The sequence below is a fragment of the Protopterus annectens genome, chromosome 1.part2 (assembly GCF_019279795.1).
Source record: "Protopterus annectens isolate FY-2018-M chromosome 1.part2, PAN1.0, whole genome shotgun sequence".
Lineage (NCBI taxonomy): Eukaryota > Metazoa > Chordata > Ceratodontiformes > Protopteridae > Protopterus > Protopterus annectens.
Window position 1 is genome coordinate 1,115,343,308 of NC_056727.1, and position 13,960 is coordinate 1,115,357,267.

The following is a 13,960-nucleotide window of genomic DNA, read 5'->3' on the forward strand; positions in this document are numbered from 1 at the left end:
ACACACACAACTTCAATTATGTTTGATAAATAAAATTCCCGTACTGCGCATAGTATGTGGGTAAAATGCGGAATGATACAACATATAAAGTATATGCCCTTTGAAGTACACTCCTTATAAAGAGAGTCTGGCGCTCATTATCTCAGGGAACCCTGGAAAAGTATTAAATAGAAGTGTTTCTGATATCCAATGCAAATTGGGGGAGGGGAACAAGGAGCTGCATTCATCAGTGATTTTCCTGAAAATCAAACATTTTATGAGAGACAGGGCAAACATATGAGGCAAAATCAGGGATGTTCTGCAAAATCAGGGACAGTTAACAGATATGCCAAGTTGGAGTCTGACACATCAGAGATCAAAAGCTTGATCTGGGGTGACACTTTATGTACTTAAAAATAATGATGTGAGTAGAACTATGAGAGATTTAAAACAGCACTGCTAAAATAAGACAACACAATCCCAGTTTAAGTTGTAGTTGTATTTTGCTGCTTTCATTTCAACACCAAAAGTAAAACTGGCACTGCTACTACTACTGATTGAATCTGTATTCTCATTCTTTCTAGAAACTCTTTACTTTATGAATGGAATAGTGTGAACCAGTCATGGTTTATACTTGGGATTGCACTGAGCCTGTGTGCATCCAGTACTCATAAGGCTGACCTTCAGCTAAACTACAATCCACTTCACACTTAGCACAAGCTTAGTGTATTAAAACCAGGGAAAGCATCATGGAAGCATTGGTGGGTCCCTGCAATTGTTTAAAAGGACTATGCCTATCATAGCACTACTAGCCTGGGCAGATCAAAACCTGGAGGGCAATTTTACAACACCACATTTATAATTTCTTTTTAAATAAAATTTTGCATGAAACTTCTGTGCTTCCAATAGATGCCTCTTTTTTCTTCCCTCAGCACTGTGACTATCTAATACCTTCATTTTCATGATGGAGTCATTTGTTTTTTTCTCATTATCCCAGCACAGGTATGCACCAAAAAGAGGGGCTAAGAGTTTGGCAACAGGGCTGTCATTTAGCAGATTACTCTGTTTTTTTTCCTATGGTAATCCTAAACCCACTGCTCTAACATCACTATGCATGTACTGCAGAGGCACAGCCAGGCTTTTTGGAATTGTACATCATTTTCCAGAATGTAGCATAGGCTCATAGATTAGTACTAGGCTAACTGCCCTTGTGGGCCATTAAGCCTAGCCATTTACCTCATGTGAGAATCAAACTCTGCACCTTGTGTCTGTAAGGTAAACATTTTAACCATTATGCCAACCACCTGCCCAAAGTACATGTATCCCTCTACAGAGTGTAGTCTCCTCCCATCCCAAGCTAGCACATGTTTATGGACAGCATAGCTTCTCAGTATGAAAACAAAGTGGTAATTGAATAAAATCTATAATTTAGTAAAAATAAAATAATGGCAAGCATGGGATGCTTAAAATGCAAATTTCATCATATTCCATTGTATAAAATAATGTATTCCAAAAAAATGTGCACTCTGTATTATACGTACTGTAGCATACACCTGGCTGTTGCACACTTATGTTGGCAACTGAATTTTGGCTTGACACCTGGTCTCTACTGTTGTGTCACTCTTGTAATTGACCAGTGATGCCTTCTTGTTGAAAAAAGACAAGACCCCTGGTAATGTACCACTGGACTCTACTGAGCACACATTGTGGCTATCAGCAACAGGGATAGAAATCAGCTAAACATAAGGGCATGGAAATTACATGTTCAAATGCGGAGGGCACACAATGGCTTATACTTACTAATGTGAGAGAGGACACAATGTATCCTGAGCATGGATGATGGCAAGGCTGTGAATACAGAGGAGTGGTGTAGGAACAGGATATACACATGGAAACAGGCCAGCACTGCGGTGATACAGGACTGCTGCCTGTGAGGAAATGTCTGTTGCTGCTGTTGATAAAGGACAAGGGGGAATGGTCAGAGCGTGATAGTGGATATATACCAAATCGTAGGAGGAGGGCCATTGCATGTACATATGTGTTAGCCAAGGAGAGTCTTGTGCACATATTCTGACTGATGCGCAGTTCACAACAATATACTCTTCCCATAGGCCCATGAGAAAGGCAATGCTTTGAAAAACTTACTAACCAAGAGACTGAGGTGTTACTGCAGGTTCTGCACACATACGACATGTGCATCCTGGACAACAGGAATTCAGAAAAGGCATTCTGGGACCACGTGTGTCAGGGAGTTGTGCATAATATCAATGTTGAGGGGGGTAAATAGGACCATAGTACAGACGCAATGAAGCGTGACTGATATAATACAGCATGCCAAGACCAAAGCATGGGACATTTCTCGGGAAATATCCACAGGAGGTCAAACACCTACACAGAAATGATTCACAGAAGTGGAAGTGTTCCTGGAATTCCTCACTGGAAAGGGTGAGCAGACCCTCATATCTAGCAGTGGTTTGTACTTTGGGGATTGTCTAGGAATGACTGCCCAGGTGTCCACAGGGGATGTACCACGATGCAGGTAAATTTTCATTTTGTACAGTGACTTGCATGTGGAGGAGTCACGTTCACCAAAAAACCCTTTTGCATATCTCTTCCTCATGTACATCCATGCTGCAACTACAACATTTTGTACCAGAAGATATATACGTAGCTGTACGTTTTTGTAGACTGTGTCATGTCTCAGTATATGTGCCATATGTTGGGGATTTTGAGGCATATGTTCCACTGCTGCGACAGGTATGTTATCTTTGTTTTTACAGATGCCATTAGTACAGGGTATAGCATGGGAGGAAGGCACATGTCTGTTGTCAGTAGATCACCTTTGGCTGTCTGTTATGGCAACATGCACATGGCACAGTGTGTGATACAGTGGAACTGTCAGCAGTCCTAAAGTTGGAAGGCTCACACAAATCTCCCACATAAAATGTGATGATGGATGGGTATGCTGGACTTCTGGCTTCACCAGTGCTTAATGTTGGACATCCTGTAATCATGAGCTCCACCCAGGGCACAGAGGATTCACCACCACATTATAGCCACATATTGTAGGGGAGAGTGATGTCAGTGGCACTCATAGTTGCTTTCACAGCCTAGTAGTTAGCTATGAACCTAACTGCCCTTGAGGGTCATTTTAAGCCTAGGCAGATTCTCTTTTTGTGCTCAAAGTTACCTATCCCATTTAGGTATAAATTGGCCTTACCTATCCCATGGTTGATAATTATATATTACCCCTGATGAGAGTAACAGGGATTATAACATAGATAATTTGAGGGGACCCATGCATTGGATAAAGCATTTAGGAGCTGCATCTGTCCATTAGTACAGGGGGAAGTCTTGGGGTATATTTTTTGTTTCTCATCCATAGATCTAAGTTGTGCTTGAATATGGACATAATTGAAATTTGTTTTATGTGGATGGGGAGTCTGTTCCACAGTAGTGGTATCCTCTGCGTGACATACCTGTCCCTCCAAACCATTATATTGATGTTGCAAAAGCGGTTTAGATCCCTAGACCGAGTATTTCTAATGCACTTTGACTTGCTGACATGCAGTAAATCCATCAGTAATGGGTCAGAGGATGCCTTGTATGCCAGACACAGGTCACATCTTAGCAGTCTGTAGGACACCTACTGTTGTAACAGAGCTTTGAGTCGGTCCATATAAAACATGTTATTTAGGACATGTATCCTATTAGTAAGGTATCTCTGTGGTCATTCCAGTTGTTGCATGTGTCTGGACAGATACATGCCAAAGGGGGAATTATATATTCAATGATTTGCCTAATAAAGACTGAGTAAAGGGAGACAATATAATCTCTAGATCTAGACACAATCCATTTGTTTATAAGCTGTGCAATATAGAAGAACTTTCTTACAGCAATGGACACATGCTGATCAAAAGTTAGATCACTCTCCACATAAATTCCCAAATCCAAAACAAATGTGTCATCTCTTAGGGCATATGAGTTAATTCCCAGGGTAAGTGACTTCCCAAAGGATACAATAATGCATTTTTTGGAATTTAGTTTCCGTTCATGATTTTGGCACTAGTTATTTATTTGGGACAAACCTTCCTGCAGGACGGCTAAGTCATTTGGGGATTCAGTGACTGCTCCTAGGTTACAGTCATTTGCAAACTTAGTCAGCCAGAGCCCATTGGTATTGGCTTTTACTTCAGAAAAGTAGATGCCAAACTAGAGAGGTCCCAACACAGAACCCTGGGGGACTCCACAGGTGACTGGTTTGTTTATGGAGGTAACTTCCCCTGTTTTTATTATTTGCATCCTATCTGTGAAACATTTGGCAATCCAGCATGTGACTCGGGTTTATTCACAGTTTATTAAGCTTTTCTACTATTCCTGAGTGAGTAATTGTGTTAAAAGCTTTGGCCAGGTCGAGGTATGCTGTACATATCATTTTGCCTTCAGCCGTTGCTTTGGTGACCCTTTGCAAAAAAATCTGCCAGTCTGAGTAAGCATAACCCGCCTTTACCAAATCCAACTTTGACAGATCCAGTGTTTTGCAGTTCCCTATGTCCTGATTGTTTAGTTCCATGATAATAAGTCTTTCTATGGCTTTGAATACGAAGCTGATCAGACTTATGAGTCTGTAATTGTCAGGGTCTGTGGAATGTCATCCCTTATCTCAACCTTCTGTCTCCAGGATTAGGAACACTACCTCTCATAATGTAAAAAAAGGCAAAATGTGGAACATTTACTAAAACTTTAACTAGGAAGCTTGCAGCATTGTTAAAATCTGTTAATTCATACTTACAAATGTTCTGTTTATGAATTCATTTGATGATAGCCTCTTTCAATGTGGAACTTTATGGAACATGGAATGTTTAAGACTTAGAAGAATGATATACAGTTGGAAAATAGGACTCTTGCTGCCTTGACTCCAAGGCTTTTCCCATCATGGGTACAACACCTTATATCTATCACTAAATGTGCAGGTCAGTGATCTAGGCACAGACAGCTGCTGCAAATAATGTGATAGAGTTGCTGAGTTTGGTGCATAGCTCACATGATGGCATGCAATGCCTGCATAGCCTGCAGAATGATCTGCAGTGCCTTTACAGTGACATGGCATACAGGGATAGGAAGGAAACATTGCTACCAAAATCCGTGGCAGCCAACATGGTATCCATACGTGTACCCAAAAGGCAGAGTGTACATGCCCTCCATTCTGCCTCTGTATGCCTTGCTGACCATGGCCATGAGTGTATCAGGATAGTCTACAGTTGACCTTGCACAGATGACAAATAGTTGTGGAGACTGTATCACTTTCAACAGTGGCCACAGTGGCCAGTACACCTGTCCGTTTTCAGTCATAGTTAAGAACACTTCTCAGATTCCACATCTGGGATGTCTCACCAGCCCAAATGGACATGAAGGTCTGGATGAGAGTGGGATGAGCCACAGCTGACCATTCACTGCTGACCTTCTGGAGATTCACTGCCACCTCTAGCCATGGTGGCCAGCACACCTGTGTGTGTCCAGTCTCATAGTTGTGGCTGATGATGCTACTCAGACTTCAGCCCTGAGATGCTTCACCAGCCTACTCACTCCTGGTCTCACTGTTCTACACTGTAAATACATCTGTTGACCAGTTGAGCAACACTTCTCCCACTGGCCATTGTCTGAGTCATGAGTGCCATACATCTATTGGCTCCAGTAAGGGACATCACAATAGGGTACTCCCATATGCTCCAGAAGATCTACCGAATCCTTTCTGTAAATCACGTCAAGCCACAAATTGTATGACACCACATTACACATGACCAAAGTTCACAACATAACAGCTCCACCCTGCCTCTGCTAGATTTATTCTCTGTCTCTGCCCAACATGCCACCCATGTGAGTGTCTACCACAGCCACTTTTCATGACCCTTTACCAAATGATAGCATTGCTGTCTGTCACTCTTCCCTATGTCACTTGTGCAAATGATGATGACTGCCCACCATGAGAAGTTACCCCATATGAAATGTTGGTAGCAGTCACACGCGTACAAGATATAGGAATTATAGGAACTTTCTGTTAAGTCACCAGAATTACATCACATACCCTGTGCCTTGCACACCACCTGGCTATGTGGGTTAGGTAATGCTTGATACACAGTGTAGCCAGTAAATGGACTGTACTGCATAACCTGAGTTCAGTAATACATGCATTAGCTTTATTTTGTGTTGTCTCTATCATGGCCCATAGCTGTGGGTCAGGCATCACCTCTTCACTAGTACAACAACCTCTGTCTTGCACATGGTGCTAATGCAGGTAATTCCTCATATAAATCTGCACCCATCTGCTCCTCCAGTGTTGCAACAAGTCTCAGGCAATATTATAATGTCCCCCTGATGTTGTATCTTCTTCTGTACTATCATATTATATAATAGGGTACACTCCATGAATATTTGACTGTAAGCCTCAGATGCATACTGCTATGTGCTGATGTAGCCAAGCACTAGAATCATCCCATTAGATGTCCAAAGACATATGTGATAAAATTCCACATCACAAAATGTGGCATTTTGTAACCCATCTCAGTCAAGGTCTAGGGTTTTTGAATGGTGTCATCATCCATGGTTCTAATGCATATTCAGTATCGCATGCAACACTGTTACTATCAAAATGAGGAATGGCACTTAGGTAAAACTAGGATGGCCAAATGTGTGTTTTCCAGTTTCCGTAATGCCAATCCGGAAATGTTCAAATCCTCATTAGCAAATGGTTATGAGCATTCGCTAATGTGGGATCGATGTTCTGATAACAAATTGCACTACAGTGGGGATCGGAAATGTTGCCCTTTTCCTTACTGTAGTGTGATCTAGGAGTTGGAATATATATATATGCAGAAGGTCTGCAGTGGTGGTGCTGCGGTAGTGTTGTCGCCTCACAGTAAGACATTGTCCTGTTCGATTCTCAGCTAGAGCGTCTTCTGTATGGAGACATGCGTGAATGGGCGTACCTTCGTTGAAGGTTGTGCGTCAGGGACAGCAACTCGGCACGTAAAAATCTACTGCCAATCATTAGCAGACTGGAGTTCTGCTGTGGCGACCCCTAACTGGGAAAAGCCGAAAGACACAACAACAACAACATGGGGGCGCAGGGGGGCTTGATCCCCTGCAAAAACATTACCAGTAACACGGACTTTCGACATTGGAACTTCCAATTTTCAAGTGGCGATTCCATGGTTAGCATTTCCGACATTTAATTGTTTTAATTTTCCACATTTTGATAGCAAACCATATAAATATATCTATCTGTATATCTATATATATATATATATATATATATATATATATATATATATATATATATATGGATCTACCTTACAAGCTCGACACTTCACAAGATCGACATTTAGAACGACGAGACCACAAGTCCGACAGAACAGATAACCGACAACTTGTAGTGCTGACAGTGAAAACACCGACATGGGAAACGTGTGAGCGCGACTCGGTAAGTATGTGAGAGTGAGGGCTTTAGGGTTAGGGTGCGGGTAAGGTGAGTGTGCAATAGTGAGGGACTTAGGGTTAGGGTGTGGGTAAGGTAAGTGTGTGATAGTGAGGGATTTAGGGTTAGGGTGCGGGTAAGTTAAGTGTGCGATAGTGAGGGACTTGAGGGTTAGGGGCGGATTAAGTGGGTTAGGGTGTGGGTAAGGTAAGTGTGCGATAGTGAGGGACTTGAGGGTTAGGGGCAGATTAAGTGAATTAGGGTTAGGGTGCGGGTAAGGTAAGTGTGCGATAGTGATGGACCTTAGGGTTAGGGTTTGGGTTAAGGTTAGTGCATAGATAGTTGTGTGTAAGGTGTAGTGTAGGTTTTTAGGTTGTTGGTGTGCTTGTGTTGTGTGGAACAGCGAACTTTTTGTTTTGTTAACTGTCGGAATTGTGGTTTGTCGGGCATGTGAACTTTCGTGTTTTTGCGGTTTCGTTCTTGTGGTCTCGTCATTCTAAATGACGATCTTGTGAACTGTCGAGCTTGTAAGGTAGATCCATATATATATATATATATATATATATATATATATATATATCTACAGAGAGAGAATTTATATATATATATATATATATATATATATATATATATATATATATATATAAAATATATCTATATATATATATATATATAATTATATTCAATGTGTGAACATACCAACTAGATGACCCTGTGGGAAGTTACCCCATATGAAATATTGGTAGCAGTCACACATGTACAAGATGTAGGAATTATGGGAACTGTGTGGTAATTTACCAGAACTGTAACATACCCTGTGCAATGCACACCATCTGGCATGTGACGGAATGGAAGTCCTTCTTCTTGATATGCCAGGCTCCCTATGGAGCAGGTGTAGCCTTGATTGTAGTGTGGGTAGAATCAGTGGCTCCCAGGACCTCAAGGAAATGAGATATGTTGTAAAATTCCCACATAATTGGTCCTATCGATATATGCTCTTCCTCATGCTGCAGCACCATGTTAAGGAAGTGGTGTAGGTTCTGTTAGGCTGATTCCTGGCAAAGTCATAGCAGGTCCCCATTGGGATGCTAAAAGGTCCCTGCAGCAAGGTTGGTTAGTGCTGCACATGCCTTCATGCTCACAGGGATGGCAGTCCACATGTCTCTTAATTCCACTTGTGAGTGACACTTCTGCTTACTCCCATATGGTCCCTCTTTCCACACAGTAGTAGTAGTCAGCGTTGTCCTGGTTATGGAAGAGACAGTATGGTTGGTGCTATTGGACCTATTTACAGTGTGAAAGTTGCAGATGGGTAATATCATGTATACTAGCTATAAAATTGGCAGTGACATCTGTTGAGCAGGTATGGATAGCTCCTGCTGTTTGCTAACATGGTAATATGTGTGACTGCTGTACACTAAAGCTTCCCGAGGCTCAGCATGGATGAATGCCATGATGCACAATACAGATTTTATGCCTCTGGATTACTCTTCCACCATTTGCACGACAAGATGTAGCCATCTACTTACTTTGCATACCATCCTATTTCACTCACAACACAACCTTGGTAATTGTGGCCTTGAAACACTCACTCCTTCCATCTTGCCACTCCGCATTAAATATTTCTGAACATTTTTAATTTTTTTTTTAATTTACCCTTTTTTGACCAAGTAAGTCCTACTAGGCTATTAGCCTCTTTTCATGGGAGATCCATGGTGGTATTTATATCACTGGGGGAAAGTTGGCCAAGGTATTGGTGAACGTCCCATACTGTTGTCAATATGTGCCATGGAATCCTTTACATCCATCACCTTAAGGTGGTAGGACCTCAGTTTAATGTCTCACTCTCTGAATGATGAAACGCTGAGGAGTGTGTCCCCCACTTATGCTACACTGCAACATCAGTAATCCAACTACCTGGTGTGGGAATAGAACCCAGAGCCTTCTGCACCAAAGGAGAGTCTGCTACCTGTTATACCACTGACAGTGACATAATTAAATCAATATCATGCTATGTACAGTTTTCTGTCTTGTGGACTGGTCATTTGTTATTAAATATCTAACACATTAACCTTTCATTCTTCTAATTCTGGATTTAAACAGCTTACCTTTAAAACAAAAATATTAAGCTGTTATACTGCCCCACATTTTTATGCATGAAGGCAAAGACAAATCCTTTAATGTTATCTGCAATAAATGTATATCGTCATTTTTTTTTGTTTTACCTGATAGGCATATCTGAAAATTATTTTAAAATTGTGCAAGCTGTGAGAAAATTGATTTAAAGGAAAAGGCAACATAGTTTGAAGTACATTCCATACCAACAGTAAACGAGAAAGAGCACTTATTTGACATAAAATAAATCTTCAGAGAATGTTAATGATTTCCATGGTGAATGTTAGAATACCTCCAATAAACAAAAGTAAATCACTTTAAAACAGAGCTTCTGTAAATCCGAGTTCTTTTCATCTCAAGTGTTTAGTCTATGTGGTGGCCTGTTGATATTTTTGATGATCAGAATTGGGACTCTTGTAATAGCAGCATAGAAAATGCAAATCTAAGAGAATGCATACCAAGCCCAGGGTTACAGTATCATACAGTTTTCCCCTACTGCAATGTACATTAATGTTGCGGTTAGTATATATTTATAAATAATATACATATATATAAAGCTGTTCCACCTGTTAACAGAGACTTTAAATATTCATTATATACAATTACCTATTACACTAAATTTATCTTGATAACTTTTTTTGACATTTTAATTTATGTCCTTTTTTACATGATCTGTAGCAGAGTGGAAGCATCTCCTTATGACGTTCCTCTATAAATATTGCATTTATTTAACAACAATATTCTAATTTTGTGCAGCTTATTTGGAACTTCAGTAACACAGCACTAACTGTATAACCTGTTTAAAGGAACATCTGTTCAAGACAGAACAGCCACATAATAATCTGACATAACAGCTGACACCCAAGGAAATTACATTCAGAAGGTCTGACCTCTCTTTTACCAGAATCAGGAAGTTGTCATCCTTCCTACAAATAAAACAAATGTTTGTTGCTGTATGTGGACCCTGGCAATTACTTTGGTTTGCTTGAGCCTACAATAGGGACCATGTTCCACTTTTATTCCCCTACTGAGGTACTTAGGGATGGAAGGCAGTGAAGGCTAGAGCTACTCTATTTAAATACAATGAGCAGAACTACAGATTATATATTCAATGGCTATTGGCAAGGATATCATAACAAACAACTGCAAAAAAGACTGCCATGGAATTCTCCAGTGGTCTACCATATATATTCAAAGGCTATTGGCAAGGATATCATAAACAACTGCAAAAAAGACTGCCATGGAATTTTCCAGTGGTCTACCATGCAGCATAACTTCAGGGATTTCCTTTCATTTTTTTTATTTAAATATCCTAATTATTATTTACAGAGTAACAGGTAGATTTCTGTCTGAAGATAAACTGGCTCTTCTTCAGTGCTGTAACCTGCAAGTTGCAATGTCAAAAATATGGGCTTTGTTTATCTATGCTTGTGTGCATACATCACTCTTCAGGTATTCACAGGATTCTATTCAGGGTCCTCCCAACATCACCTTTAATAAATGCCTATTTATTAGATTATTTGCCTGTATAGCATCCACTTTTACCACTTTATTTTGTCAGAGTTTACTTGGGTCAGGATTATAGCTTCCTTAAAAAAGGTAATAAAATATGAAACTTAGAAATGTTTTAATGTCTTTCAGAGAATAAGTGACCTGTAGATCAGCACCCTGATTGGAGAATGAACATTCTTCAGTAGGATGTTAATCTACAGATAGCTGAAATGAATCCATCACTTCACAGCAGCATATAAAGCTGCCGTGGAGCCCGGACTGAAATAAATCGAATGCCCGCCATTATTTTACGCTTGCTAAGCAGCACTTTTTCTGTTTAGCAAGTGTAAAATAAAAAAGAAAAAAAAAGTAAATAAAAATGAGTGTGCATATATATGTTTATGTCTGTGTGTGAAAGTGTATGTATGAATGAGAGAGAGACAGAGATTGATCAAGTTATTATTTTACACTCACTAAGTAACACTTTTGCTGTTTAGCCAGTGTAAAAAAATAATTCAAACAGAAAAAAAGTGTGTATATGTGTGTTTATGTTTCTGTCAGCATGTGTGAGTGAATTCGTGCATAAAAGCAGAAGAGACTGTGTGTGTGTGTGTGTGTGTGTGTGTGTGTGTGTGTGTGTGTGTGTGTGTGTGTGTGTGTGTAAGTGACAGAGAGACTGAAGAGTGAGAATGATAGCGGCAGCAGCAGTTGAGAGGTTTGCATACCTCTCCACCTCTTAGCTGAACATATCGGGAAAAAGCCTAAAATAAAGAGGAAACACAGGCTCAAAATGAGAACTCATTTTAAAGATCGTGCTTATAAAATTAGACAGTTACTTGAATAACAGAATGTGTTTTTTTATGCATTTTCGGAAGCAGTGGTGTTTATATGTGTGTGTGTTTGTGTGAGTGAGTGAGTGAGTGAGTGAGTGAGTGAGTGAGTGAGTGAGTGAGTGAGTGAGTGAGTGAGTGACAACAGCAGCAGTAAAGAGGTTAGCATACCTTTGGACCTTTCAGCTGAAGAAATCTAGAGAAGCCTAAAATAAAGGGGGCAATGCGGCAACTGCCTCATGTACACAGACAATCCTCTCCTTCTACCACCCAACACTACAACCTGTGAGAGATGTACTTACATAGCCAAACTGGAAGCAAAGCTCTCTCCAGCCAAGATTGTGCTAGACAGTCAAGAGGAGAAGGTTAACACCTGCATTACACCTCAAGCAACTCATAGCCCTTCAAAACCTACACCATCAACACCCACACATAGCAACACTAAATCCACATATGCGGAGGCCCTTAACATTAACTTGCCCAAGCAACAAGGACCTCCGAAGCCAAAATGCAAACAAACATCAGTCACAACCAAAGTGACACATAGCTCACAACACCAGTGTGCCACCCAACAACAGCCCCTAAGGCAAGACAATGTACCCAACACTTTAGTCATAGGTGACTCTATAGTCAGGCACACTGATGTCCCACTCACCAAGCTGAACAAGGAAAAAATTACAGTCAGCTGCTTGTCGGGTGCCAGGATCCGCCACATAACACATGCACTCAAGTCACTCCACAACAAGTACAAATACGACTCTGTCATTGTCCATGCTGGAGTGAATGACTTGAGACATACCTTCCTGGACTACATGAAAAGAGACATGGAAGAGCTCTTGGATCATGTGACCCAGACAGGTATGACCCTAGCTCTGAGTAGCATCCTGCCTTCACCCAGAATGATACCACAGTATAAGGACAAAATGACTGACTTCAACAATTGGCTTAGCTTCTGGTGTCATTCCAAGGGGATCCAGTATTTGTCTGCCAGGGAAGACATGACCAACAAGCCAAGATGCTTTGCACCGGTCACCCCTGGGATTCAGGTTACTGGCTAAAGCTCTTGCCACCCCTATAGTGCCTTTTTTAGGCAAGGTTCAAAGGACAAAACCACCACCATAACAGATACAAGCATGCAAAATCTGAAGGTAATGCTACTCAATGCTAGAAGTCTAAACCTCAAAATGCACTCTCTCGAGGCACTCCTAAAAATGGAGAACATAGATACTGTGCAGTAACTGAGACCTGGTTCAAGGCTCCAAAGAGCACCCCTGCAATACCAGGCTACAATTCTTACCACACTTTTCGGCCACAAAACCAAGACTGAAACACTAAAGGTGAGTGTTCATATTCACCAAGGATATTCACACCTCCAGGTTAGTTGCCCAACACAATGCATCTGAAATTCTCCAGGTGTAACTAACACTAGGTAAGACTGGAATCCAAATTGTAGCTTGCTACAGATCCCCCACCATGCCCCAAGATTGTCATTACACCTTTCTAAACATACTGGAAAATATTAAGATACAACCAAATACCCTAATACTGGGTGATTTCAACTACCCTGCCATTAATTGGGAAAACTACTCGGGTACCAACTCCTTTTCCCAACAGTTCTGGGAATTCATAAATTCCAAGGCCCTTGATCAACTAATCCATTGTCCCACCAGGGGCTCCAATATCCTAGACCTGGTCATTACCAGCATGGGAGATAGATGCTCCACACTAGTGGTCACCCCCTCATTGGTCAGGTCTGACCATAAGCAAATCACCTTTGACATCCACATCCCACCCCCACCCCCCAGTAAGGAAACCTCCTTAAAAAACTTCTCCAAAGCCAACTTCATGCTACTGAAGTCAGAAGTGACAAACTTCACAACACCCATGCAGATGGGATCTGGAGTTCGACTGCAGAATCCTACACTAAGGCACTGTACGAGCACATCCACTCGTGCATGAATCGTGCCATCCCAAATAGAACCAAGATGCTCTTCTCCAAAAAAGGAAGCCAATCTGGTGGTCCCCTGCTATAAACAAACTATACAACAGAAGGAAGAAACTGTTGCAGAAA

General features: G+C 41.0%; 1 protein-coding gene across 1 annotated transcript in view; it reads right to left on the reverse strand.

Annotated features, from left to right (window-relative positions):
- LOC122792256 (fatty acid-binding protein, heart-like) overlaps positions 1-13,960 on the reverse strand; it is a 177,878-nt gene that overhangs the window by 86,427 nt on the left and 77,491 nt on the right. The window lies entirely within an intron of this gene.